Below are 26,345 nucleotides of genomic sequence, written 5' to 3'. Positions count from 1 at the left end.
ATCTAACTGTCCCAGCTCCTGCGGCTTCTGAGAACTGGAGAGTCAGTGGGGTGACTGCTGCACTCGGGCCCAAAGCTGTGCATTCCTTGTGGGATCCTGAGGTCTAACTGCTGGGATGCTCACAGGGACCTCGCTCCGGAGGAAGAGAGGAACCCTAAACCAGGGCCTTTCAGGAACCTCAGTCTCCTTACCTGAGGGATCCTCTGTGCTCACAGAGCTCTCTTCCTTTCAAAATTTGAGGGCAAGTTGTGTCCAAACATGCTTTTCTTGGATGTCACTAGGTACACCTGACCATATGGTTTCTGTAGTGTAGTGGTTATCACATTTGCCTAACACACAAAAGGTCCCTGGTTCGAAACCAGGCAGAAACAGCTTCACTTTATCCCAAACTTTTTGATGTGCATTTTAAACATAAAAAAGCCTGCAAGAATCATAGGAGGAGTTCTGTGACTTCCTGAAAGCCTACTCAGCATTACAAAGTAGGCCTCCTTTGTCTGAGTCACTGTGGACACCAGGCCCAAGGAGGGCACAGAACAAGGCCAACTTGGGGTCATCTTTCAGTTCAGTTCAGTTGCTCAGTCGTGTCCGACTCTGCGACCTCATGGACTGCAGCACGCCAGGCTTCCCTGTTCATCACCAACTCCCGGAGCTTACTCAAACTCATGTCCATCGAGTTGGTGATATCATCCAACCATCTCATCCTCTGTCATCCCCTTCCCCTCCTGCCTTCAATCTTTCCCAGCATCAGGGTCTTTTCCAGTGAGTCAGTTCTTCACATCAGATGGCTAAAGTATTGAAGCTTCAGCTTCAGCATCAGTTCTTTCAATGAATATTCAGGACTGATTTCCTTTAGGATGGACTGGTTGGATCTCCTTGCAGTCCAAGGGGCTCTCAAGAGTCTTCTCCAACACCACAGTTCAAAAGCATCAATTCTTTGGTGCTCAGCTTTCTTTACAGTCCAATGCTCACATCCATACATGACCACTGGAAAAACCATAGCTTTGACTAGACAGATCTTTGTTGACAAAGTGATATCTCTGCTTTTTAATATGCTGCCTGGGTTGGTCATAGCTTTTCTTCCAAGGAGCAAGCATCTTTTAATTTCATGGGTGCAGTTACCATCTGCAGTGATTTTGGAGCCCAAAAAATAAAGTGCTGCACTCAATATGCCAGCAAATTGGAAAACTCAGCAGGGGCCACAGGACCAGAAAAGGTCAGTTTTCATTCCAATCCCTAAGAAAGGCAGTGCCAGAGAAGGTTCAGACTACCACACAATTGCATTCATCTCACATGCTAGCAAAGTAATGCTCAAAATTCTCCAAGCCAGGCTTCAACAATATGTGAACCGTGAACTTCCAGATGTTCAAGCTGGTTTTAGAGGAACCAGAGATCAAATTGTCAACATCTGTTGGATCATCCAAAAAGCAAGAGAGTTCCAGAAAAACATCTACTTATGTTTTATTGACTATGCCAAAGAGTTTGACTTTGTGTGGATCACAACAAATTGCTGGAAAATTCTTCAAGAGATAGGAATACGAGACCACCTGACCTTCCTCCTGAGAAATCTGTATGCAGGTCAAGAAGCAACAGTTAGAATCGGACATGGAACAATGAACTGGTTGCTACCTGGGAAAGGAGTAAGTCAAGGCTGTATATTGTCACTCTGCTCATTTAACTTCTATGCACAGTGCATCATGAGAAATGCCAGGCTGGATGAAGCACAAGCTGGAATCAAGATTACCAGAAGAAATGTCAATAACCTCAGATATGCAGATGACACCACCCTTATGGCAGAAAGTGAAGCAGAACTAAAGAGCCTCTTGATGAATGTGAAAGAGGAGAGTGAAAAAGTTGGCTTAAAACTCAACATTCAAAGAACTAAGGTCATGGCATCCAGGTCCATCACTTCATGGCAAATAGATGGGGAAACAATGGAAAAAGATCACCTTTACAATTTGGAAATCCCCTCAGTTCCTCTGGCATGTAAATCTCCTCTATACCCTGACAGGTAGTATAGCTCCAGAAGTTCATCCCTCTGAAGCACATTTGGTTTACATGAGAGAACAAAAGAAACCAAACCCAACTCTTCACCTGAGGCTGGAGCCAAAGACACAAATAAAGAACTCCTCTAACTGAGCTGTCAGGCACGAAGAGTCCATACACATGCCATTATCAGGAGAGGCACCTGAGCCACATCAGAGGTCAGGAAATAGATCCACCCATCACCCCCTGAGAGCCAGTCTGCACCTTTTTCTAATACAGACAGCAGAGGTTCAGACAGAGAGCTGGACCTTGGCTCTGCTGCACACAATGCTAAAGCTAAGCCAGAATGTAATCTAGGGGCAAGAGCTGGGGGACTTGCACAGCTTTATTCAGCCCTGCGCCACTGGCAATCACCTCCTTTCCTGCTCTTGGAATCTCAAGAAGTTAATTTTTACTTTTATAGTTTTTACCTGGAGACACTAAACCAGATACTTTGCAAGATTCCTTTGTGGTCTAGTGGCTAGGATTTGGTGCTTTCCCACCCCAGACCATGTTAGACTCCTGGCCAGGGAAATCTTTTTCTCTCTTGCATGTGTGTGTGCGTGTGCTCAATCTCTCTGGCATGTGTGTGTGCGTGTGCTCAATCACTCAGGCGAGTCTGACTCTTTGGGACCCCATCAACTGTAACCCACCAGGCTCCTCTGTCCATGGGATTTTCCAGGCAAAAATACTGGAGTTGGTTGCCATTTCCTTCTCCAAAGGATGTCCAAAGTGGGGGTACTGATACTGCTTCTACAATGAGAATCCCAGAGGATAACATCCAAGGGGACTTTGACTTTTCTTACTGAAATGTAGCTTCATTTCCTACTAAAATGAAGAAGAAAAAACAAAAAGTTTAGTTTTACTTTATCATAGAGATAAGTTAGTATGTACCTTGTGTGCTAGGTATAAGAAAAAAATCAAGCTGAAAATAAGAATTCTCAAATATTATTAACACTCTATTCTAATAATTGACAAAAAATCACACAGAAAATGTTATATTTATAGAGAATATTCCTTGTATGTATCACACAGGTAAATAATTTTGGTCTAAAAACTGTGTTGCTTTTCAAATACTGTAATAACATGGAAAATACTGGTAACAAAGTACTCTAGTTTGCACAGTCTTGGATTTGTTTTCTCTTCAAATTCTAATAACACTGACTGCCTAACTTTGCTATACTGGTTTTACTTGTTTATCAAAAAATTTAAGGGACTTTCCTGGTGGTCCAGGAGCTAAGACTCCTTGCTCCCAATATAGGGAGCCTGGGTTCCATCCCCAATCATGGAACTAGATCCTGCATATGGCAAGGAAGACCTAGTGCAGATAAATAATGCAAATAAAACAATAAATTAAGAAAAAGTTTAACTGGATAAACATTTAAGTTTATAAACTTAAAATTATGTGTTCTCAGAAATTAAATATACTATATAATATATGTTAAATGGAGATGTAGTATTATAATTCTAGAAATCATAATCAATCCACTTAGACTTTGGGGTATCATTTACTGTATGATTCCAACGTGCATTTCTCTATTATGTGTCAGCTCAACTTTTGATTTTAAGGTCTATGTTTATCTGAGTTCTTTGACTGATATTAAATTAATTAATGTGTGATCTTTGCCTGTATCATGTATAACCAAGATAGAAATGAGAAACACTATTTTCCTATGATGCTGCCTCCTATGTTTATAGATTACAGAATGACCATATGTGAACAGGTTGAGAGGAGGCTCAGGTGCCTTTTATGGGAGATTGGTGACTATTTCCATCAGTGTCACTATAAGAATTGTGGAACACGTGGAATGTCTGCTCCATGAAGTGGGAAGCTGTTGCTGAATGTCTACTGTTTTCCTAAAGTGCTTATTTATGTAATTAAAAAAAAATTGTTTTGGTTCTTAGTTTTCTGCCTACTAAATCTGAAGTCATCCATCTTCATTATGCTTCTCTTATCTCCATCACTGCTAGAACCCTAGGCCAAGATGAGCAGATTAGCCTGGGGAAAACTGCCAGGAATCATTTCTCCTCCTGCTGCACCACCCCTTTTCAATGCCTCCAGATATGAGCTCCACAGGGCAGAGACCTTGAGCTGACTCACTATTCAGATCTTTCTTCCTTTCCCCTGCCCATAGCAGGGCCTAGCATCTAATAAGTGCCTGAGAACTTCTCAGTGATTAAAGGCAATCTAGTGCAATGTCCTGGAAAGGGGAAAAGAAGAAATTAGGTAGATTGGGGGAGGCCTAGAGTATGAGGGACAGAGAATGACAGACAGAAAAAGAAGCACACTGAGAGACTAGAAAGAATGTCCAGGAACTAGATTTACTGTGTGAAAGCCTGAGTGCTCATGAGATTCAACAGGGAATTCATCAGGGAAGGTTGACTAATAACTCTTGGTACCAGGTCTGCACAAGATGGATTGTCAGGTGGAGAATCCTATTGGTCCCAGCAATTTGTCTCAAATGGGATAATTTTTGCAGAAGCAGCCAAACATTGTCAAGGAATCATAAAGACACAGTTATTGGCATTCCAACACAGTCTTGAGTAAGAGGGTGGCCAGTCATTAAATGTGTGCATCCAGATGGCAAAAATGTATTCATAAAGAAAAGTGAAGAACAAATATCTGAGACCAGTGTTTTTTTCCCCCTGTCCTATCCATAACTGGAAGTTTAGTGTGAAGCAACTGGAAGTCATTTGGGGTAGTCTTCTCAGACTCAAATAAATAGGTCATTACCAAAAATAATTACAATTATTGGAATGCTATCTAAACATCTTGGAAGTTTAGCTGTTGAACATGTGCAGTAGGGTATACTGGGTAATGTCCACTTAGAGTTTTGCTGTACCTCTGGCTTAACTGAATCAAGAGGGTACCCATCCTCTTACTAGAGTATCATACAGATGTGTACAAAGCTCGTCATGATGGCAAGAATATGAAGAAAAAAGCTCTTTCATGGATTTGGAAAGATGGAAATACAAATTGGCACACCTACTATGGAAATCAACTTAGAAACACATAAGATGCCTTCAGTTCAGTTCAGTTCAGTCACTCAGTCATGTCCAACTCTTTGTGACCCCAAGACTGCAGCACATCAGGCCTCCCTGTCCATCACCAACTCCCGGAGTTTATCCAAACTCATGTCCATTGAGTCGGTGATGCCATCCAACCATCTCATCCTCTGTCATTCCCTTTTCCTCCTGCCCTCAATCTTTCCCAGCATCAGGGTCTTTTCAAATGGGTCAGCTCTTGGCAGCAGGTGGCCAAAGTATTGGATTTTCAGCTTCAACATCAGTCCTTCCAATGAACATTCAAGACTGATTTCCTTTTGGATGGACTGGTTGGATCTCCTTGCAGTCCAAGGGACTCTAAAGAGTCTTCTCCAACACCACAGTTCAAAAGCATCAATTCTTTGGTGCTCAGCTTTCTTTGTGGTCCAAGTCTCACATCCACACATGACTACTGGAAAAACCATAGCCTTGACTAGATGGACCTTTGTTGGCAAAGTAATGTCTCTACTTTTTAATATGCTGTCTAGGCTAGTCATAATTTTTCTTCCAAGGAATAAGTGTCTTTTTATTTCATGGCTGCAGTCACCATCTGCAGTGATTTTGGAGCCCCCCAAAATAAAGCCTGTCACTGTTTCCACTGTTTCCCCATCTATTTGCCATGAAGTGATGGGACCAGATGCCATGATCTTAGTTTTCTGAATGTTGAGTTTTAAGCCAACTTTTTCACTCTCCTCTTTCACTTTCATCAAGAGGCTCTTTAGTTCTTCTTCACTTTCTGCCATGGTGGTGTCATGAGGTGGTGTCATGAGGGTGGTGTCATCTGCGTATCTGAGGTTATTGATAGTTCTCCCAGCAATCTTGATTCCAGCTTGTACTTCATCCAGCCCAGCATTTCTCATGATGTACTCTGCATATAATTTAAATAAGCACGGTGACAATATATAGCCTTGACGTACTCCTTTTCGTATTTGGAACCAGTCTATTGTTCCATGTCCAGTTCTACCTGTTGCTTCCTGCATACAGATTTCTTAAGAGGCAGGTCAGGTGGTCTGGTATTCCCATCTCTTTCAGAATTTTTCACAGTTTATTGTGATCCACACAGTCAAAGGCTTTGGCATAGTCAATAAAGCAGAAATAGATGCTTTTTCTGGAACTTTGCTTTTTTGATGATCCAATGGATGTTGGCAATTTGATCTCTGGTTCCTCTGCCTTTTCTAAAACCAGCTTGAACATCTGAAAGTTCACGGTTCATGTATTGTTGAAGCCTGGCTTGGAGAATTTTGAGCATTACTTTGCTAGCGTGTGAGATGAGTGCAATTGTGTGGTAGTTTGAGCATTCTTTGGCATTGCCTTTCTTAGGGATTGGAATGAAAACTGGCCTTTTCCAGTCTTGTGGCCACTGCTGAGTTTTCCAGATTTGCTGGCATATTGGGTGCAGCACTTTCACAGCATCATCTTTTAGGATTTGAAATAGCTCCACTGGAATTCCATCACCTCCACTAGCTTTGTTCGTAGTGATGCTTCCTAAGGCCCACTTGACTTCACATTCCAGGATGTCTGGCTCTAGGTGAGTGATCACACCATCGTGATTATCTGGGTTGTGAAGATCTTTTTTGTACAGTTCTTCTGTGCATTCTTGCCACCTCTTCTTAATATCTTCTGCTTCTGTTAGGTCCATACTATTTCTGTCCTTTATTGAGCCCATCTTTGCATGAAATGTTCTCTTGGTATCTCTCATTTTCTTGAAGATATCTCTAGTCTTTCCCATTCTATTGTTTTCCTCTATTTCTTTGCACTGATCACTGAGGAAGGCTTTCTTATCTCTCCTTGCTATCCTTTGGAACTCTGCATTCAAATGGGTATATAGTTCCTTTTCTCCTTTGCTTTTGGCTTCTCTTCTTTTCACAGCTATTTGTAAGGCCTCCTCAGACAGCCATTTTGCTTTTTTGTATTTGGACTGACAAAAATCAGATTTACCCTCCTGCTTGAAACCTCACCCTCCCTTTCTTGCCTGCCCCCACAGGAAAAAAAGGAAAATATATAATGCCAGTTTCTAGACACAGGAAACTGGGCAAAAGAGGACAGCTGAGAATCACCTGAGAATGAGAAACAAGGCGAGTCCTGCCACTGGCCCACGTGACCGCTTTCAGAGCATGTCCAGGTTGGGCATGAGAAGTGCGATCTGAGACCAGCTCTTTGGATTGTTGAGAGGAAGCTGAGTTTTGGTGGAGAGCAAGGCAGCTAGGGTTCAGAGAGCAAAGGTCCAGTGATGAAAGAGAAAAAGATATCCAGGGATACTAAACAGTCTCCCTGAGGTACTAAACAGAGTTCTGATAAGAGCACACTTGTGGAGAATTACCTGAGACCAAGAAAAGAAATTTTGGATCAGATCATGGAACAGTGCCTGGTGTTCACACGGGACAGGCAATTGTTCTCACTGCCATCAGCCAGACTAGACGATTTATGTAACTCATGAGCCTTAGGGCAAGAACACAGCTCTAGAATAATCAGCCCTACACTGACCTTCTGAAAAAAATCATAAAGCAAGATCCAAAGAGATCAAACTGTTTACAAGTCACTTAACTGTACTAACTGTACCCCAATACAAAACTCAAAATAATTCATAGGTATATCAAAGTAGCTAGTATCCAGAAAGGAAATTTTGATAATGTCCAGCATCCAAACAACAACAACAAATGTCAGGCATGCAAAGAGGCATAAAAATATGATGCAAAAGGAAGAATACAGTCACTCAGTCAAAACTGACCAGAACTGACATGATGAAAAAGTCAGCAGAGAGAACTTTAAACAGTTACCATGACTATGTTGCATATGTCCAAAGAGTTCATTAGAAATGTGGAACATACAAAAATGGCAAAAAGCAAACTTTGGAGATAAAAACAATAACATCTGTGAATCAACAACAAATTAGACATTGCAAGAAAAAAAATTAAGGAATACAAAGCCTTGAACCACTGAAACTATTCAAAATGAAATGGCAATAATTTTTTTAACTGAACATATTAATAGCATCACTGAATGGTAGAGCAACTTTAAAAGGCCTAACACAAGAGAGTATTTGGAGTCTCAAAAAATACCAGAAGAAATTTTTTGAAGGAAAAAACTTTGAAGAAACCCAAGAGGACATACTCCAATCATAATGAAAATTATAAACCCACCATCTAAGGAGCCAGATGAACTGTGAGCACAAGGAACAGGAAGAAAACTGTGCCTAGTCACAGAGTAATTAAACTGCTCCAATCCATTATAAAAGAAAAAAAGATGTCCAATGAGCCAGAAAGAAAATACACAGTACATTCAGAAAGCAAAAGTAAAAATCATGTCAGATTTCTCATCAATAACAGTGGAAGTGAGAAGACAGAGAAGCAACATTTTTAAAGGACTGAGAGTGAAAAAGGGTGGAATCTTATGCCCCCTTCCCAAATCTATTTGAAAATAGAAGTTGAATGATGACATTTATAGACGTACCCATGCTTAAAGACTTTGTCACCAGAACAGCCGCACAGCAAGAGAAGTTAAAGGAGCCCTCCAAGAAGAAGGGAACTCACGTGAACTGGAATTACTGATGGACACAAAGGAAATGAAGGAAAAGAGACATGGTCTATGCATGGGAAACATATGATTTTTTATCAATTAAATGTCTTTAAAAACATGGGGAATTTTTTAAAAAGTAGTAACCTTGGATTTGGGATTCAAAACATATGCCAAGTAAAATACAGGACAACATAAGCATAAGGGCAGGCAGGGGAGAAATGTGAGGAAGTGTGCCATCCCTTGGAGGCAGGCTGTGCTAAGTTACAGATGTATGTATGCTATAATGCCCAAAGCAGTTGCTGAAATAACAAAATATTTACACCCAATAAGTCAACAAAGGCAAGAAAAAGGAATTATATACAAACCATGTAAAGGCTATGACAGAGCAATTACTCTCCCAGGAGTCTACCCTGTAGCCATGTGTGCAAGAATGATGACTGTCATAGGAAAAGCATAGAACCAAATTAATTACAAAAGTATATGGAAAGGGATAAATAAAGGCTACTACAAACAGTGAAAGAAATTTCATTGGTGAAAGGAGTTTACAGGGTAAAGATAATGAGCCTGCTGTTTCCTGAATTTCAGGATTCCCACTGACCTGCTTTCCTCCAGAGACCCTTTCTGAGGATCAGTGACTATCTGGATATAGGTTCTCGTGTTTGTGTATACGAGCTTGGGGACGACGTGCGAACTAGAAATTATCAATCATACATCACTTACACTCCAAAAGGCAGAGACACGTCCCTGGGTGGGCTTGAACCACCAACCTTTCGGTTAACAGCCGAACGCGCTAACCGATTGCGCCACAGAGACTCGACACTCACTCCGCTTTGGTCTCAACAGAGTGACTAATACTCAATCACTCACTCTTCCCCGCAGAAAGCAAGCAAAGCTACAAAGGTAGGGGAAGCCACCTGCCTTTCGGGGGAGAGCAGCTCGGTCTCCAAGCCTCGGGCCATCGGAGAGACGGAGTCCACTCAGTGTTCGTTCCCGTTGGAAAGCCGGGCGTCGGGCGACTCCGAAGGCAGGAGTGCAACCGAGAGTCCCTGCCACGTCTTACTCCACACCGGCCTCAGGTGCCAGCGCCCGGATGCCAGGCCTGAGCCGAGGGGGGCCCGAGGGAAGCTGAACACGCGGTGGACTCAGTAACAGCTCCCGGTTTGCTCCACCTTCATCCGGCCATCTGCACCTTTGGGCAGCGGTTTAGTAGGTGTGGTCCGTGTCGCTTAACGGGAAAGAGATCACATACAAAGAGGAAATGTGAAAAGGAATCAGAGCAAGCAAAGATATGGATGAAACCTGCCAGTAGACCTTCCAGGAAGTCTGTGAAGAGGCTTGGGCCAGATCCTCAGAAAGAAAAATTGCTTTTTTTAAGTAGCAAAATGGGGAGGAAGAATCGGAGAAGAGCATGAAAGAGAGAAAAGCACACGAACTTCTTTAAGTGTCCAGGAATGAAACAGTGTGGATTTATTTATGTGGAGATAGTTACCTGAAGTCATGCTGTGCATTGTGCTTGTATAGTGTATAGTGCTGTATTGTTGCTGCCACCTCAGTTCATATCCAGGCCGTATCAAGTTAGTGTCTATAACCTCTTTCCATTTGCTTTTTTTTTTTAATTGGCATATAGTTGATTTACAGTGTTGTTAGTTTCAGGTGTACAACAAAGTGATTCAGTTATACATACATTTTATTCAGATTCTCTTTCTGTATAGGTTTTTATTACAAAATATTTTATTTATTTATTTACAAAATATTGAGTTTAGGTCCCTCCCTGTGCTAGAGGTCCATATTGGTTATCTATCTGATACACAGTAGTGTATATATGTTAATCTGAAACTCCTAATTTATCCCTCATTCCATCCTTTTCCCTTTGGTAACCAGCAGCTTGTTTTCTACATCTGAGGCTCTATTTCTGTTTTGTATATAATTTCATTTGTATCATTTTTGTTTTTGTGTTTTAGTTTCCACATGCAAGTGATATCGTATTTGTCCATCTTACTTCACTCAATATGAGAATCTCCGGGTCATCCACATTACTCCAAATGGCATTATTTCATTCTTTTTTTTTTCTTTATGGTTGAGTAATATTCATTTTGCTTTTAATTCCAGCACGAGTTATTCTGCTTAGCAGTGGTTGGAGAGCAGTTTGCTGCTGGCCCTGCATCTGTATTCTGTGACGAGTAAATCCCACAGCACACAAGTGGGCTGGTCAAAGCAAAACCTAGGTCAACTGCTTGTCTCACTGTTGAGCAGAACATATTCCAAAGTGGAAACATTGCCTCTCAAGTAGCTTTGTCTGTAGCTTGCACTAACGAAATGATATGGTCAATGACTTTTTCTCCTGGAAAAGGTATTTCTAATATCAGTAGTTTTTTTTTTTTTTTTTTTTACACTAAAGGAGAATGAGTTTTCAATGTGTTTACAATAAAATGTAAACTAGTTGTCACAGTTTATAGCAGCTTGTCTCCACCCACCATCCACTGATTTTTATGGAAACAGTAAATCATTGAACTATACTGCACACCATGTAAAAAGCACACATCTTTAATTATAGGCCCAATTTGTGAACTTGGGCATATGTAATCACCACCCAGATGAAGTTATAGAAAACTGCTACCATCCTAGCAATGTCATTTGAAACCCTTTTCAGGCAATTCCTACACAAGATCACTTAATTACTAAATCTGAAGTCTATTGCAATCATGTACTGTTGCCTGCTTTTGAAACTCAAATGAATGAATGTACATTTTTTGTCACTGATTTTTGTTTCATGCAACATTTTGTTCATTAAACATATTCATACTGTTGTGTATATCACTTATTAATTTTGGTATTGTTGGAGTAATTTTGGTGGGGGTTTTGTGTTAATTGGTGTCCTTGATGAATATTCTTGGTGTTTTGATGAATATTCCATATCAATCTTTTTGTATACTTCTGCATTCATGGATGTACTGCAATTTTGGAATCATGGAGTAGGTACAAGATTAACTTTATCAGAAATTGCCAACAGTCTTCTAGAATGATTTCAAACAGACTACTACAGATGCAATTGCTCCACAACTGTCAGCATTTGATGTACGAATTCTTTTAAATACAATCATGCTGCAGGGTAGTGATATCTCCATGTAGTATTAAGGTTTATTTCCCTGATGAGAAAAAATGTCAAGAATATTTTCTTATAACTTTTTGTTATTAAAATATCCATCTTTGTGATCCAGTAAGACCCTGGCTTAGGCTTCCCAGGAAAAGGAAATCAGGTCCTGTTGGAGACAGAGACCCAAGCCTGGGGAGTTCCCAGGAATGGCTGCTTCAAATCCAATGACTGGCCCACCAAAAGCACTCACCCAACCTTTCAGGCCTTTGCCATTTCCACCCACTCTTCAGTAGAGTGAGGGTGGATTATATTTTTTAAATATTCTCTTTCAATCCATTCATTCACATTCATTTCCCTGAGTAATTTGAGTTTCCAGTTCATCTCACTACCACAAAGGGAAAACTGTTATTGTTGACATAAGCAGAAAGTATGTGTAAAAATCAATACCAGAATATCAATATGATGGTGATCCAGGTAAATGTCCTGACTCTCCAGCTGCTGTTGTTGTTTGGAATCCCTGTGGTCTCCATCTGGCAGTGGACACATTTTCCCTTTTCCCTTGGACACTCACTTAGAAGACCTGTTAGGATAAATGTTATGTCCACTGTAGGGCAAGAGGTGAGTGAGGAAGAGGGGGTGGTGGATGGGGGGGTGGGAATGTGAACCAAGCTTGCAGAGGGAGCAGTAGATGAGACAGCACAGTGGCTGTGTGTGTGTGTGGCTCTGGAAGAGTTGATGAAAGGCAGTCAGTGTGGTGGGTGAGAGAGTGTGCTTTGCCTGTGTGGGAAGGGGCAGGAGAATTGGGAGATCTTTGCTAGAATTACTTTGCAGACAGTGATTTGGTAAGGGTAGAAGGGCGGAGGGTGACCCTGAGTGAAAGACAGTGGCTCTCGGGGTACGTGCTTATAGTTAGCTGGCAGCAGAAATACCTGATCTTGAAGGGGCTTTCTCCAGGGCAAAAACTTGTCCATTGCTTTCATGTGGTGCTGAACTCCGTGATTTCCTTACTAGTGGGAAACTTGACTTCAGAATTTCTGCTTGATAATCCCTAGATAGTAAAATATGTATATTCATTTAGGTGAGTTTGAAAAAAGGACAAGCTTAATCTGTGGGGTGGCCATCAGAATAGCTTAGAGTAGCAGGGGATGAATAGGCATTACTTGGAAAATGTATCAAAGGGCTTCATCATATATCAAAGTGTATCTTCCATACTACGTTGATAAAAATTTTTCTGAATTTCGATCCTGGTGATTTCACATCAAATAGCTGTTCATTAATGATTTGTGCATTTTGTTCTGTGATTACACACCTTAATAATTTCCTTTTGGGATAGAATTGGCGGTCACATTTCAGAGAACCCAGTGTAGACCACTACGGCGTTTAAGAAAAGAAAAAAACAAGGAGATGCCAGGTGTAACCTAATGCCGTGACTCGGATTCGAACCGAGGTTGCTGCGGCCACAACGCAGAGTACTAACCACTATACGATCACGGCGCACCACAACCCAAGCGTTGACAATTGTCCTTAATCTATGTCATTTAACATAAAACGATTCCAATTACTCCACTAATTTATTCTTGAAAACTCTACTCAGGTGTTCGTATTTTCTCTTTCACTGGCTTCCGCTCTCTTCCTCTCATTTCTGATACATGATGAGAAAACAAAACAAAATCAAAAACCAATTCTCATCTCCCCAGATCCGGCACGTGCCGTCTGGGTAGTCTGACTGTCCTCGTCCCCACCTCGCCGGGTTCTTTCCCAGCTCTTGGCGTTTGTTCCTTGGACCGACCCTCCCCTCCCGCTGGTTCCAGCTCTCGCCTCACCGACCGCGGCCGAGCGGAGGGAGGGCAGCGCCAGAGGCTCAGACGGCCGGATGAAGGCGGAGCAAAGAACCGAAGAAATACTGGAGCCCAGCGAGTTGATCAGCTTCCTTCGACCCCTACCTATCCTCCCGTCTCAGGCCTGGCGTCTCAGGGCGCTGTTTCTGAGAGGGGAGGGGAGGGGAGCAAGGCGCGGCTGGGGCATTCGGCACCCAAGGGGATGAAAAGGCCATTTGTATTGAGCTTTGAGGCGTGATTGTTTAGAGCCTTTGCCTGTTAACCGGAAAGTTGGTGGTTCTAAGCCGACCCAAGGATAACTTTCTCCTTGTATCTTTTAAGTAAGTACTCCAAGGCTTTGTGGTTCTTTCTACTCTGCTCTTCCTTTCCAAAAAATGCCTCCTTCACTAACCTTCTGTCCCTCGTTTCTGGACCTAAACCAAGAGCAGGTTGCCCGGTCAGGGTCACTGGGAGTCCAAAATATCCTGAAAGAGTGCAACTAGCAACTTTATCTCTTTATGTTTCTCCTTTTCGGTGCACGTTATAAACCCTACAATCTTCCGTTATTTTTAAAAATCTGTCCCATATTTCTAAGAGATTTAAATTTAAATCTTATATGTTTCCTTCATCCCTTTGTGTAAATCCAGATTTCCAGCTGGTGTCAGTGTTGTACTTCCTGGAGGACTCCTTTAACATTTCTTGTAATATAGCTGATGAAGTGTTTAAGCATTTTAATGTCTCAGTTCAATTCAGTCTCTGTCTTCTCTGGTTCTTTGCAACCCCATGGATTGCAGCATGCCAGGCTTCCCTGTCCATCCCCAACTCCCGGAGTTTGCTCAAACTCATGTCCATCGATCCTACCATGTCATGCCATCCTACCATCTCATCCTCTGTCGTCCCCTTCTCCTCCTGCCTTCAGTCTTTCCCAGTATCAGGGTCTTTTCCAGTCAGTCAGTTCTTCTCCTCAGGTGGCCAAAATATTGAAGCTTCAGCTTTAGCATCAGTTCTTCCAATGAATATTCAGCACTGATTTCCCTTAGGATTGACTGGTTTGATTTCCTTGCAGTCCAAGGGACTCTCAAGAGTCTTCTCCAACACCACAGTTTAAAAGCATCCTTCAGTGCTCAGCTTTCTTTATAGTCCAACTCTCACACCCATACATGACTACTGGAAAAAACATAGCCTTGACTAGACAGACCTTTGTTGGCAAAGTAATGTCTCCACTTTGTAATATGCTGCCTAAGTTTGTCATAGCTTTTCTTCCAAGGAGCATGTGTCTTAATTTCATGGCTGCAGTCACCATCTGCAGTGATTTTGGAGCACAAGAAAATACAACCTGTCACTGTTTAGATTGTTTCCCCATCTATTTGCCATGAAGTGATGGGACCAGATGCCATGATCTTAATTTTTTGAATGTTGAGTTGTAGGCCAGCTTTTTCACTCTCGTCTTTCACTTTCCTCAAGATGCTCTTTAGTTCCTCTTCACTTTCTGCCATAAGGGTGGTGTCATCTACATATCTGAGGTTATTGATATTTCTCCCCTGCAGTCTTGATTCCAGCTTGTGCTTAATCCAGCCCGGCATTTCACATGATATACTCTGCATAGAAGTTAAATAAGCAGGGTGACAATATACAGCCTTGATGTACTCCTTTCCCAATTTGGAACCAGTCCATTGTTCCATGTCCAGTTCTAACAGTTGCTTCTTGACATGCATAAAGGTTTCTCAGGAGGCAGGTAAGGTGGTATGGTATTCCCATCTGTTTAAGAATTTTCCACAGTTTGCTGTGATCCACACAGTCAAAGGCTTCCTTTGACTAAAAAGTCTTGGTCAATGAAGCAGAAGTAGATGTTTTTCTGGAATTCTCTTGCTTTTTCTATGATCCAAAAGATGTTGGCAATTTGATCTCTGGTTCCTCTGCCTTTTCTAAAGCCAGCTTGAACATCTAGAATTTCTCTGTTCACATACTGTTGAAGTCTAGCTTGGAGAATTTTGAACATTACTTTGCTAGCATGAGAAATTAGTGCAGTTGTGCAGTGGTTTGAGCATTCTTTGGCATAGCCTTTCTTTGGGACTGGAATGAAAACTGACCTTTTCTAGTCCAGTAGCCACTGCTGAATTTTCCAGATTTGCTGGCATATTGAGTGCAGCACATTCACAGCATCATCTTTTAGGATTTGAAATAGCTCAGCTGGAATTCCATCACCTCCACTAACTTTGTTTGTAGTGATGCTTCCTAAGGTTCACCTGTCTGGCTCCAGGTGAGTGATCACACCATCATGGCTATTGGGTCATTAAGATCTTTGTTGTATAGTTTTTCTGTGCATTCTTGCCACCTCTTTACTGTTTTTGTCCTTTATTGTGCCCATATTTGCATAAAATATTCCTTTGGTGTCTCTAATTTTCTTGAGATCTCTAGTCTTTCCCATTCTATTGTTTTCCTCTTTGTTTGCATTAATCATGGAGGAAAGCTTTCTTATCTCTCCTTGCTATTCTTTGAAATCTCACCTCCAACAGCCAGCCCCAGGTCTAGGGCCCTGAGGTCCAGACTCAGTGACACTTAGGAACTCAGTGCAGAAACTCTTCTGCATTGGATCTTGATGCAAAATACAATTCTGATCTGAGTAGGAAGAGGAAGTCTCCTGTGAGTACAGATGCAGAGTTTTCCTTGACCAGGAATCAAACTCAGGCCACAGAGTGGTGGACACCAAATCCTAGCCAGTAGACCACCAGAGAGCTGTACACAAAAGATGACTTAGAGCCTCCAAATGAAAATTGAGAGTGTAAAAGATGAAACCAGAGGTGCAGAGAACAGGAAATTGCCCAGCAGACCAGAGCTCTGTGCAGCTGTGCAAGGCTCCCAGCCCTTGACCTGCTTGCTCATTGCCCTTCAAATCCCCTTTCCTGGGGGACACTTCTGTTTCTGAGACCAGGTCCCAAAGTATCTACTGAGTCCCTCCTGGTCTAGCTCTAGGGCTGTGTGCTGCCTTGCTGCTCTCTTTGTGAACCTCCATTTTCCCTCGACTCAGGCATTGATTTCGCTTTCAAGGGGTGATGAGCAGATCCGTCTACCTCCAGATCTCTGACCTGGCCTCGGGACCTCTGATGACCGCACGGGTACCAGTTCCTTTCCCTCCGTGACCGTCTCAGTTCGCGGAGCCTTAAATTCTTCATTTCCGTGACTTTGGCTGGAGCCCACGGTGAGACCTGGGTCCGATCTCTTTTCTTCTACCAGGAAAATAAGACTGCTCCTCAAGCGTGCTGAGGTGGAAAAAGCAAGTGAGCTTTACGGGAATGAGCTCCTTGGTTTTCAGTGACAATCTGTGAACATGTGAAAGATCCAGCAGCCCGACAAGGAGCCGGAGGGGTTTCCGGACGTAAAGGTGACCCAAAGTCAGCCTTGTCCTTCCACCCTGGGATGAACTGGGCCTGGACTCTAGAGAGACTCGGAGCAGAGAAAGGAGGGCTGCTTTCTTGTGCTGAGTAGACTTTCAGGTGGTCACCAACTCCTCCTACAGCTACATCAGCTGCCTCACCCCGTGCCTTTCGCGCCTTTTCCTTTTGCCAATGAGAATGCAAATCACAGGGGGAAAAAAGAGACCTATTTCCGCCTGGTTTCGAACCGGGGACCTTTCACATGTGAGGCAAACGTGATAACCACTACACCACGGAAAGGCGACAGTCGCTACCACTGAGCCCTGTATCCAGGAAAACCCAAGGTTCAGCCGCCACTATCCAAGCCACCAACTTTTAACATTCATGCAGAAACCTTGGAGCCCCACGCTCTCTCAGGCACGGAGACGGCGGCTCCCGAGGGCCCTGCTTTAGGGTTCCTCATCTCCCCTGAAGTGAGGCCCCTCGGACCCCCTCAGACTGCCTTCGGGGTCCCGCACCCAACGCAGAGTCCTCAGACCCTCAGCTGCGCACCCGAGAGCAGAGGTCGCCCCCGCCGACTCCCCAGCTCCCGCAAGCCGCAGGTGGCGAGGGGTGGGTCCGAAGCCCAGGAGACCTTGCAGCCCGCAGTGTGGACGCCACCCTTCCCGGGCTGCGGACCTCAATGGCCCTTTTCACGGCGCCGGCCGTCAGCGCTCTGGGCTCTCAGGAATGACCGACGCTTCCAATTCACTCAGAACCATACCCCGCTCCCCGCTGGTCCTTTACACCTGACTCCTGTGCTCTTTCTCTGCAGCACTTCTCCGGTGTCCTCTTGGCAAAAGGGAGAAGACCTCTTTGGTGTTCTCTAAAATTTCAACCCGCCATCCCTGGGTGGGCTCGAACCACCAACCTTTCAGTTAAGAGCCGAACGCGCTAACCGATTGCGCCACAGAGACAATGACACAATCGTCCGCTTGCCTCTGCCTGGAGTAGACACTTCCCTGGTGGTTCAGACGGTAAAGCGTCTGCCCGCAATGCTAGAGACCTGAGCTTGATTCCTGGGTCAGGAAGATCCCCTGGAGAAGGAAATGGCAGTACTCTTGCCTGGAAAATCCCATGGACAGAGGAGCCTGGTAGGCTACCGTCCACAGGGTTGCAAAGACACGTGCAAAGGACACGACTAAGCGACTTTACTTACTTACTCATTCAAAGGATAAGACCTTTATCCTGAGGGAAAGGGTGCCACATCCTTCCCCCTACCCGCCGCAGATGCCAGCGCCCTCAGAGATACCGGGATCCAGGGCTTGGACCCTCGGGGCCTGAACCGAATGAGATCCAAGGACAGCTGAAACCGGTGGGCGCCGATGATGGCTCTTCCTGTATCCTCGCCTACACTCAATGAATGAGAGTTTGCCCACCCTGGCAAAGGCCTCCGGGGCCGAGGTTGTGCTTAGGTTTCCTGTGTCCACTGGGTAGTTTCCACCAGTGCAGAGGTCTGGTGATGGTCGCCCTGTGTCTGCACCCCTGGGACAGGGTTTGGCACTCATCGGGACACTCTAACACTTGGATGGCTACATTGTCGTCTTTAGCCCTTTGTCCCGTGAAGACCCCTGAGGACATATAGAAAAGTTTTCGAAGTGAACAGTTCTTTTGAAAAAGCCTTTATCCCAGCTATTTGATTTACCAGCATCCCATGGGGCGGGCCATGGAAAAGCTTATTGGGCACAGCCTATCGGATGGAGTTTGGGTAGCCCAGCTGGGTAGACTGCATTTTGTGAGGTCCACCTGGAAACGGGAAGGCGTGGGAATTGAAAACCAAGCAGGGAAGGTGGGTTTGGGAGGAGGGCATAGAGACCTCCCAGGAGGCTTGGGAGAGAGGAGCATTGTCTCAGTCCTCATAACAGAGTGGGGAAGGAGGCAAAGGGCTCTCCCCAAAAGGAAAGAAGGAGGCAAGGGAGGTGGGGAAGTAGGGGAGATGAGAGGGGAAAGGGAGGGACATGAGAATCAAAGAATTTGTGCTTCCACCCATCCCTCCTCCCTCTTTTGCCCTCTCTCTCCTACTTGCTCTTCTTCCCATCTCTACAACTGAGACATCCTGACACAACTACATCTGAGAAAAAAGACCCAACTAATCTGTGCTCAGAAGCATAAACCCTTGGTTGTAAGAATGGTTCTGCCCATGTGTGGTCTTAGACGAATAAAGAAATTTCTTGTACCTCTCTTCTTTCTTCTGTAAAGTGAAAGCAATAAGACCATTCTTCTTCATTCCATTGTCAGATGTGCCTGGATTTAGAAACTATTGTATCAAGAACGTTATAGGCAGTGAAATAATATTGTTGTCATTATTCTCTGAATCTTTTGACAACCCCTACCCTTATTTATTTCATGTTAAATTAGCTTGTTGCTTCTAGAAATTTCAGTAAACAGAATCAAGACACTGGCTGCTGTGACTGTTCTTTTTCACCAGTTCTCTGATTGCAGGTCTGGAACCAACATATGGGCTGGAGGAAATGGGAAGAACACACATCTCTACCCAACACAATCTGACCTCACCTGATTCCCTCCTTGCCCCTTGTCAGAGCACGGTTTTCCGGGCATCCTGGCTATTCTGTGATCTCTCAACATATTTTCCATGGATATCTTTTCTTCCTATATCAGCCACAGACCATTTCTGATCCTTGCACTTATAAACTTTGACTGACCTTCAGGTTCTCTTGGAAGAGCTCTTTGTGTTGTTTGTTACCACTCAACTTCTTCATTATACAAAAAAGTTTCATCTTCTCACCCCGGAACTATGAACTTCCTCCTCATAAAAGAACTTCCCCTTTGCCTCCTTCTTCCTTGAGTCAACCTCTGTCCAGTCTCTGGGAACAAAATAAGTCTTCAGGCAACACTGGGCTTCTTTCTGACTCTGTTTTTTGGCCATTAAAACAGATGCTACTTTTTCTGTTCTGTGTATTGGATAAGGGAAGAAATGACACTGGGTAAAAACGAAGAAGGAAAGACAATTACTCTGGGCCATAATGTGGATTTATACCTATTATTCATGTAAATATTTAGTGTAAAGGTATTTTGTGTACATAATACTGTCTACACTGTAAGACAGCTTAGATACACACCTTCTATTATCCAGCAATCAGTGCTCTTGGGTACCTTGATTTTGTGTGCTTTTTAAAAAATTGTGAAGTTTCTGGATCTTGATACGTTAATTGGAATGAAATTGACTTGACCAATCTAGTACATCATGAGAAACGCTGGGCTGGAAGAAGCACAAGCTGGAATCAAGATTGCTGGGAGAAATATCAATAACCTCAGATATGCAGATGACACCACCCTTATGACAGAAAGTGAAGAGGAACTAAAAAGCCTCTTGATGAAAGTGAAAGAGGAGAGTGAAAAAGTTGGCTTAAAACTCAACATTCAGAAAACGAAGATCATAGCATCCAGTCCCACCACTTCATGGGAAATAGATGGGGAAACAGTGGAAACAGTGGCAGACTTTTATTTTTGGGGGCTCCAAAATCCCTGCAGATGGTGACTGCAGCCATGAAATTAAAAGACACTTACTCCTTGGAAGGAAAGTTATGACCAACCTAGATAGCATATTCAAAAGCAGAGACATTACTTTGCCAATAAAGGTCCATCTAGTCAAGGCTATGCTTTTTCCAGTGGTCATGTATGGATGTGAGCATTGGACTGTGAAGAAAGCTGAGCGCTGAAGAATTGATGCTTTTGCACTGTGGTGTTGGAGAAGACTCTTGAGTGTCCCTTGGACTGCAAGGAGATCCAACCAGTCCATTCTGAAGGAGATCAGTCCTGGGTGTTCATTGGAAGGACTGACACTGAAGCTGAAACTCCAATACTTTGGCCACCGAAGTTGTGGTTGGGCGAAGAGTTGACTCATTGGGAAAGACTCTGATGCTGGGAGGGATTGGGGGCAAGAGGAGAAGGGGACGACAGAGGATGAGATGTCTGGATGGCATCACCGACTTGATGGACATGAGTTTGAGTAAGCTCCAGGAGTTGGTGTTGGACAGGGAGGCCTGGCGTGCTGCGATTCATGGGGTCACAAAGAGTCGGACACGACTGAGTGACTGAACTGAACTGAATCTGACAAAAAATGTGTGACTGCCTAAATGTCAGAGCCCTGCCTTGTGGCCCCTGTGGCATGTAGTTGATTTGAGTCACCCCAGGTGAGTTTGGCCTGGTTTGTCTGAGTGTTTTGTTCATTTTTACTTATCTTGTAAATCTAACAAATATACACTTGCAAAAAAAAAAAAAAAAAACAGAAAGACTACCCTCCCATCAGAAGTGTGAAGAATAGAATTTTCCAGCTCCACTCTCACTGGACTGCTGACACACTTCAGGTCGGGTGCCTAGAAGAACTGCCTTGGGATTACCAGCCAGACGGATGGAGCCTAAAGAAGCCCTTATCCATTTCTGGTAACAAAGAGCAGGTATCTTTCAAAGGGGTTCCATGGTGTAACGGTGAGCACTCTGAATTCTGAATCCCATGATCTGAAAACTGGGTGGGACCTTTCTGGTTAATTAGAACTAGGACACTTTTTACTCCCCTAATAGGACCTGCCTTCCAGCTCCCATGTCCCCAAGCAGCGTGGTTCACATGGGCCCATCAGACAAGTGTGGGAACGACCCAGGACATCCTTGCTGGACCCAGGCAGCTCTGCACATCCCTGGCCATCGGAGGCCCAGCCCCTGCACTCCTCTCTATCCCTCTCCCAGGGGAGCAGCAACCTAGCCAGTGCCGTCCCCCTGTCGGGTTACCTAGGGTCTTGGGGGCAAAAGGGAGAGGCTGCGCCCCCTGAGTCCTGCCCTGCGAGGGGGCTTCATATTGCATGTCTTGTAGTCACTGACCAGACAGGATGGCAGCTTTCCAGTACAGGGTTCCAGACCTGACTGGGAAGAACTATGTTTTATTCAGGTTCTCTATTATTCTGAATATTAATTGACCCTATCCCAGTTTATTATGATTTTATTTAGAGTTTCTTGCTCCTAAGTCTCTGCTGGGCATGCAAAACTGCTGTTTGGCCAATATTTGAACCTTGACTCGGAAATCTCATCTGTTGGTCCCAGCTCAGCCCAAAAAGGGAGCGTGAGTTGCAGATTTTGGCATCTGAGGAAACTCCAGGTCCCTGACCCACGGCCGCCGGGCCAGGCTGCTCCAGGGCCAAAGGGGAGAGGAGCCACTGGGAGTCCAGAGCCAGACTGAGTCCTTCATCCTGCAGTTACTGTTCCACCGAGAAGACTTCCTATGATGGTGAGCAGAGCAAAACAATTGTGTCCTCTACTGCTTGGGAGAAAAATATGGATGAGGCCCGTGATGGACTTGAATAGCTAATTAAAGTGTTCCCTTCCAGGTGCAAAGGAGCACTTCTCAGATTCTTATATTTTGGAACCTTCAGTGGTTAAAGAAGGACTCGCTGACAGAGTTGTCTTTGTTTGTTAAGTCGCTCAGTCATGTCTGACTCTTTTCGGCCGCATGTACTGCAACACACCAGGCTTCCCTGTCCATCACCATCTCCCGGAGCTTGCTCAAACTCATGTCCATTGAATTGGTGATGCCATCCAACCATCTCATCCTCTGTCATCCCCTTCTCCTCCTGCCTTCAATCTTTCCCAGCATCAGGGTCTTTTCCAATGAGTCAGTTCTTCTCATCAGGTAGCTAAAGTATTGGAGCTTCAGTCTCAGCATCAGTCCTTCCAAAGAATATTCAGGACTGATTTCCTTTAGGATTGACTGATTTGATCACCTTGCTGTCCAGGGAACTCTCAAGAACCTTCTCCAACACCACAGTTCAAAAGCATCAATTCTTTGGTGCTTAGCCTTCTTTATAGTCCAACTCTCATATCCATAGATAACTACTGGAAAAACCATAGCTTTGACTAGATGGACATTTGTTGGCAAAGTAATATTTATGCTTTTAAATATGCAGTCTAGATTGGTCATAGCTTTTCTTTCAAGGAGCAAGAGTCTTTTGATTTGATGGCTGCTGTCACCATATGCAGGTCATTCATTTTTTAAATGTAAAAATGTTAAATACATATAAAGAAGAAAATAAGCCATCATCCATAGTCCCACCTCCTGGAATGAACTACTGTTATCATCTTTACATATGTTCCTTCAAATCTATTTTTAAATTTCCAAGTTTTAGCAAAAAGTCCGTGGGTGCATGCTAAGTCACTTCAGGCCTATCTGACACTTTTGGACCATATGGACTATAGTCCACTAGGCTCCTCCGTCCATGGGATTCTCCAGGCAAGACTATTGGAGTGAAATATTCCAGGGGATCTTGCTGCCCCCGGGATCGATCCCAGATTTCCAGTGTCTTTTGCATTGGCAGATGGGTTCTTTACCATTAGCATTACCTGGGAAGCCCCTAAAGTATATATGTTTATTCTATAAAATTCAAATAATGCAGAAAATACAAAAATGTGAAATTTTGAAACATCTTAAATTCAAAAGTAACTTCTGTTAATGTAGGTAAATGTTGATGGAGTCATTTAGGCATATCAACAGAGAGAAGAATATATACAAATAAACTTTTATATTTGAGCTCTTATAGGTTCTATTCCTATTTTAAAGTATTCCCATTTAATAGTGTATAAATTCAATGGAAAAATACAAAAAGAAACTGTTAAACTTTCAACCTGTTTACCTTAAGAGAGATACATTTCTTTTGTGTGTGTGTGTGTGTTTGTAATAAAGTTTTGTTAAAGTATAAAGGAGATAGAGAAAGCTTCTGACATAGACATCAGAAGCGGGTAGAAAGAGTACCTGCTTGCTAGTGTTAGCAATGGAGTTATATACTCTCCAGTGAATCCAAAGAATGTCTGGAGGTTGTAAAGATCTCACCAGACCTACTCCCATAATTTACATCTTAAGATAACAGAATTAGCCAGAAGGTTTAATCCAGAGAATTCTTGTAAAGACCAGACCTATTTTAAAAAGTATTTTAGTATTTAAAGTATTTTAACGTATTCCCATTTAATAGTGCATAAATTCAATGGAAAAACACAAAAATAAAGAAACTGTTGAACTTTCAACTTGTTTACCTTAAGAGAGATACACTTTTAAAATAACTAATGCTAATAATAATAAAAACAATGATTATAATTTAATCAAGCAATTAAAATTTGGAATAATTTTTCTCATTACTTTTAAAAAATATAATTCCTTAAGATATAATTTTAAAATAATGCAATGTATCCATTTCAAGTTTGATGACTTTTGACAACTGAACATACCCATGGAAACACTACCCAGTTCAAGAACATCTCCAGGACTCCAAAATATCCCCTTGAGCCCCTTTGCCATCAATACCCCTGCCACTCCCTGTCCCAGGGGCTCAGTGATCTAGTTCTTGTCACTATCGATTAGTTTGCCTCATCGAGTAATTCACATAAGTGGGCCCACAGAGTATGTACTCTTTTCATCATTCAGGGTGATGTTTTAATCCATATTGTTGCCATCTATCACAAATTTGTTTCATTTTATTGAAGAGTATCATTCCTCTGAATGAATATATCACAACTATATCTATTAACCCCATGATGGACATTTGAATGGTTTTCAATTTGGGAACTATTATGAACAAAGCTACTATAAGCAAATCCCTTCTGTGGGCATATATTTTATAAATTTCATGTAAAATTTGTTATTCTTTAATATGAATTTATTTTGCAAATGGATGTTACATTAATAAAGAAAAAATATTGAAATGTTTAAAAAATTAACTCAAATGTTATGAAAGAATGAAGTACCAGCTTATCTTTGATTGTTTCCTACTGGAACATACTTAATATTAGCCACATGCTGTGCCAGCTGCAGTACTTGGTCATCTCATTTAATCTACACAACAGCTTTATGAAGTACTTATTATTTCTTTCACAAGACGCTTGCAAAATTGACCTAGCAAACTGGAGTTGACCCAAGGTCAAATGGAAAGTAAGTGGTGGCGTCAGGACTAAAAAGAGGCCCCCCAGATGTTGGGCTCATTACATTTGGGCTAAATGTTCTCTGCCGTTCTTAGTTTCCTGTCTTCCTTTTGCCCCTGATCTGTGTGCTTGAGGCTGACGCTGGCAACCAGCATTTCCAGGTCTTTCTTGCCCACAGAATCCAATAGGTGCAGCCAAACAAATGAGATCAAAAGGGAGAGAGGAGGAAAGTGAATGATAAAGGTTACCTGCCATATCAGCAAATAAAGGCTGATCTAGCCACCAGCCACTACCAACCTTAATGAAGTGAAGTGGCTCAGTTGTGTCTGACTCTTTGCGACCCCATGAACAGTAGCCTACCAGGCTCTACTGTCCATGGGATTTTCCAGACAAGAATACTGGAGTGGGCTGCCATTTCTTTCTCCAGGGGATCTTCCCAACCCAGGGATCGAATCTGGGTCTCCTGCATTGCAGACAGACGCTTTGCCGTTTGAGCCACCAGGGAAGCCCTTAATAAGTATGTTAAAAAGAAATCTGCTTTTGGAGAGGGTATGGCAACTCACTGCAGTTGCCTTACCTTTTCTTGCCTGGAAAATCCCATGAAGAGATTTGTGGGCTACAGTCCATGACATCACACAAGAGTTGGATATGACTGAACATGCACGACTGAATACAGACTGTGGGATCTTAGTTCCACAAACTCTGTCCCACAGCTGTGAAAGCACCAAGTTCTAACCACTAGACTGCCAACAAATTACTGTCACATCTTAAGATGTCAGTTCAGTTCAGTTCAGTCGCTCAGTCATGTCTGACTCTTTGCAACCTCATGAATCGCAGCACGCCAGGCCTCCCTGTCCATCACCAACTCCCGGAGTTCACTCAGACTCATGTCCATCGAGTCAGTGATGCCATCCAGCCATCTCATCCTCTGTCGTCCCCTTCTCCTCCTGCCCCCAATCCCTCCCAGCATCAGAGTCTTTCCCAATGAGTCAACTCTTCGAATGAGGTAGCCAAAGTACTGGAGTTTCAGCTTTAGCATCATTCCTTCCAAAGAAATCCCAGGGCTGATCTCCTTTAGAAAGGACTGGTTGGATCTCCTTGCAGTCCAAGGGACTCTCAAGAGTCTTCTCCAACACCACAGTTCAAAAGCATCAATTCTTCAGCGCTCAGCTTTCTTCACAGTCCAATGCTCACATCCATACATGACCAATGGAAAAAGCATAGCCTTGACTAGATGGACCTTTGTTGGCAAAGTAATGTCTCTGCTTTTGAATATGCTATCTAGATTGGTCATAACTTTTCTTCCAAGGAGTATGCGTCTTTTAATTTCATGGCTGCAGTCACCATCTGCAGGGATTTTGGAGCCCCAAAAAATAAAGTCTGCCACTGTTTCCACTGTTTCCCCATCTATTTCCCGTGAAGTGATGGGACCAGATGTCATGATCTTTGTTTTCTGAATGTTGAGCTTTAAGCCAACTTTTTCACTCTCCACTTTCACTTTCATCAAGAGGCTTTTTAGTT

At 43.2% G+C, this 26,345-nt stretch overlaps 4 non-coding genes across 4 annotated transcripts; 1 reads left to right on the top strand and 3 right to left on the bottom strand.

Moving 5' to 3' along the window:
* The first annotated feature begins 298 nt into the window (after nucleotides 1-298).
* On the top strand, nucleotides 299-371 carry TRNAV-AAC (transfer RNA valine (anticodon AAC)). Its single transcript has one exon. It is a non-coding gene; the product is annotated as a tRNA-Val (tRNA).
* An 8,951-nt stretch (nucleotides 372-9,322) lies between these two features.
* Nucleotides 9,323-9,396, bottom strand: TRNAN-GUU (transfer RNA asparagine (anticodon GUU)). Its single transcript has one exon. It is a non-coding gene; the product is annotated as a tRNA-Asn (tRNA).
* Nucleotides 9,397-13,099: 3,703 nt separating this feature from the next.
* TRNAH-GUG (transfer RNA histidin (anticodon GUG)) lies at nucleotides 13,100-13,171 on the bottom strand. The gene has a single exon. It is a non-coding gene; the product is annotated as a tRNA-His (tRNA).
* Nucleotides 13,172-17,750: 4,579 nt separating this feature from the next.
* TRNAN-GUU (transfer RNA asparagine (anticodon GUU)) lies at nucleotides 17,751-17,824 on the bottom strand. The gene has a single exon. It is a non-coding gene; the product is annotated as a tRNA-Lys (tRNA).
* Between the last annotated feature and the right edge of the window lie 8,521 nt (nucleotides 17,825-26,345).

This window comes from Bos indicus, chromosome 3 (assembly GCF_029378745.1).
Source record: "Bos indicus isolate NIAB-ARS_2022 breed Sahiwal x Tharparkar chromosome 3, NIAB-ARS_B.indTharparkar_mat_pri_1.0, whole genome shotgun sequence".
Lineage (NCBI taxonomy): Eukaryota > Metazoa > Chordata > Mammalia > Artiodactyla > Bovidae > Bos > Bos indicus.
This window is presented reverse-complemented; position numbering and strand designations above follow the sequence as displayed.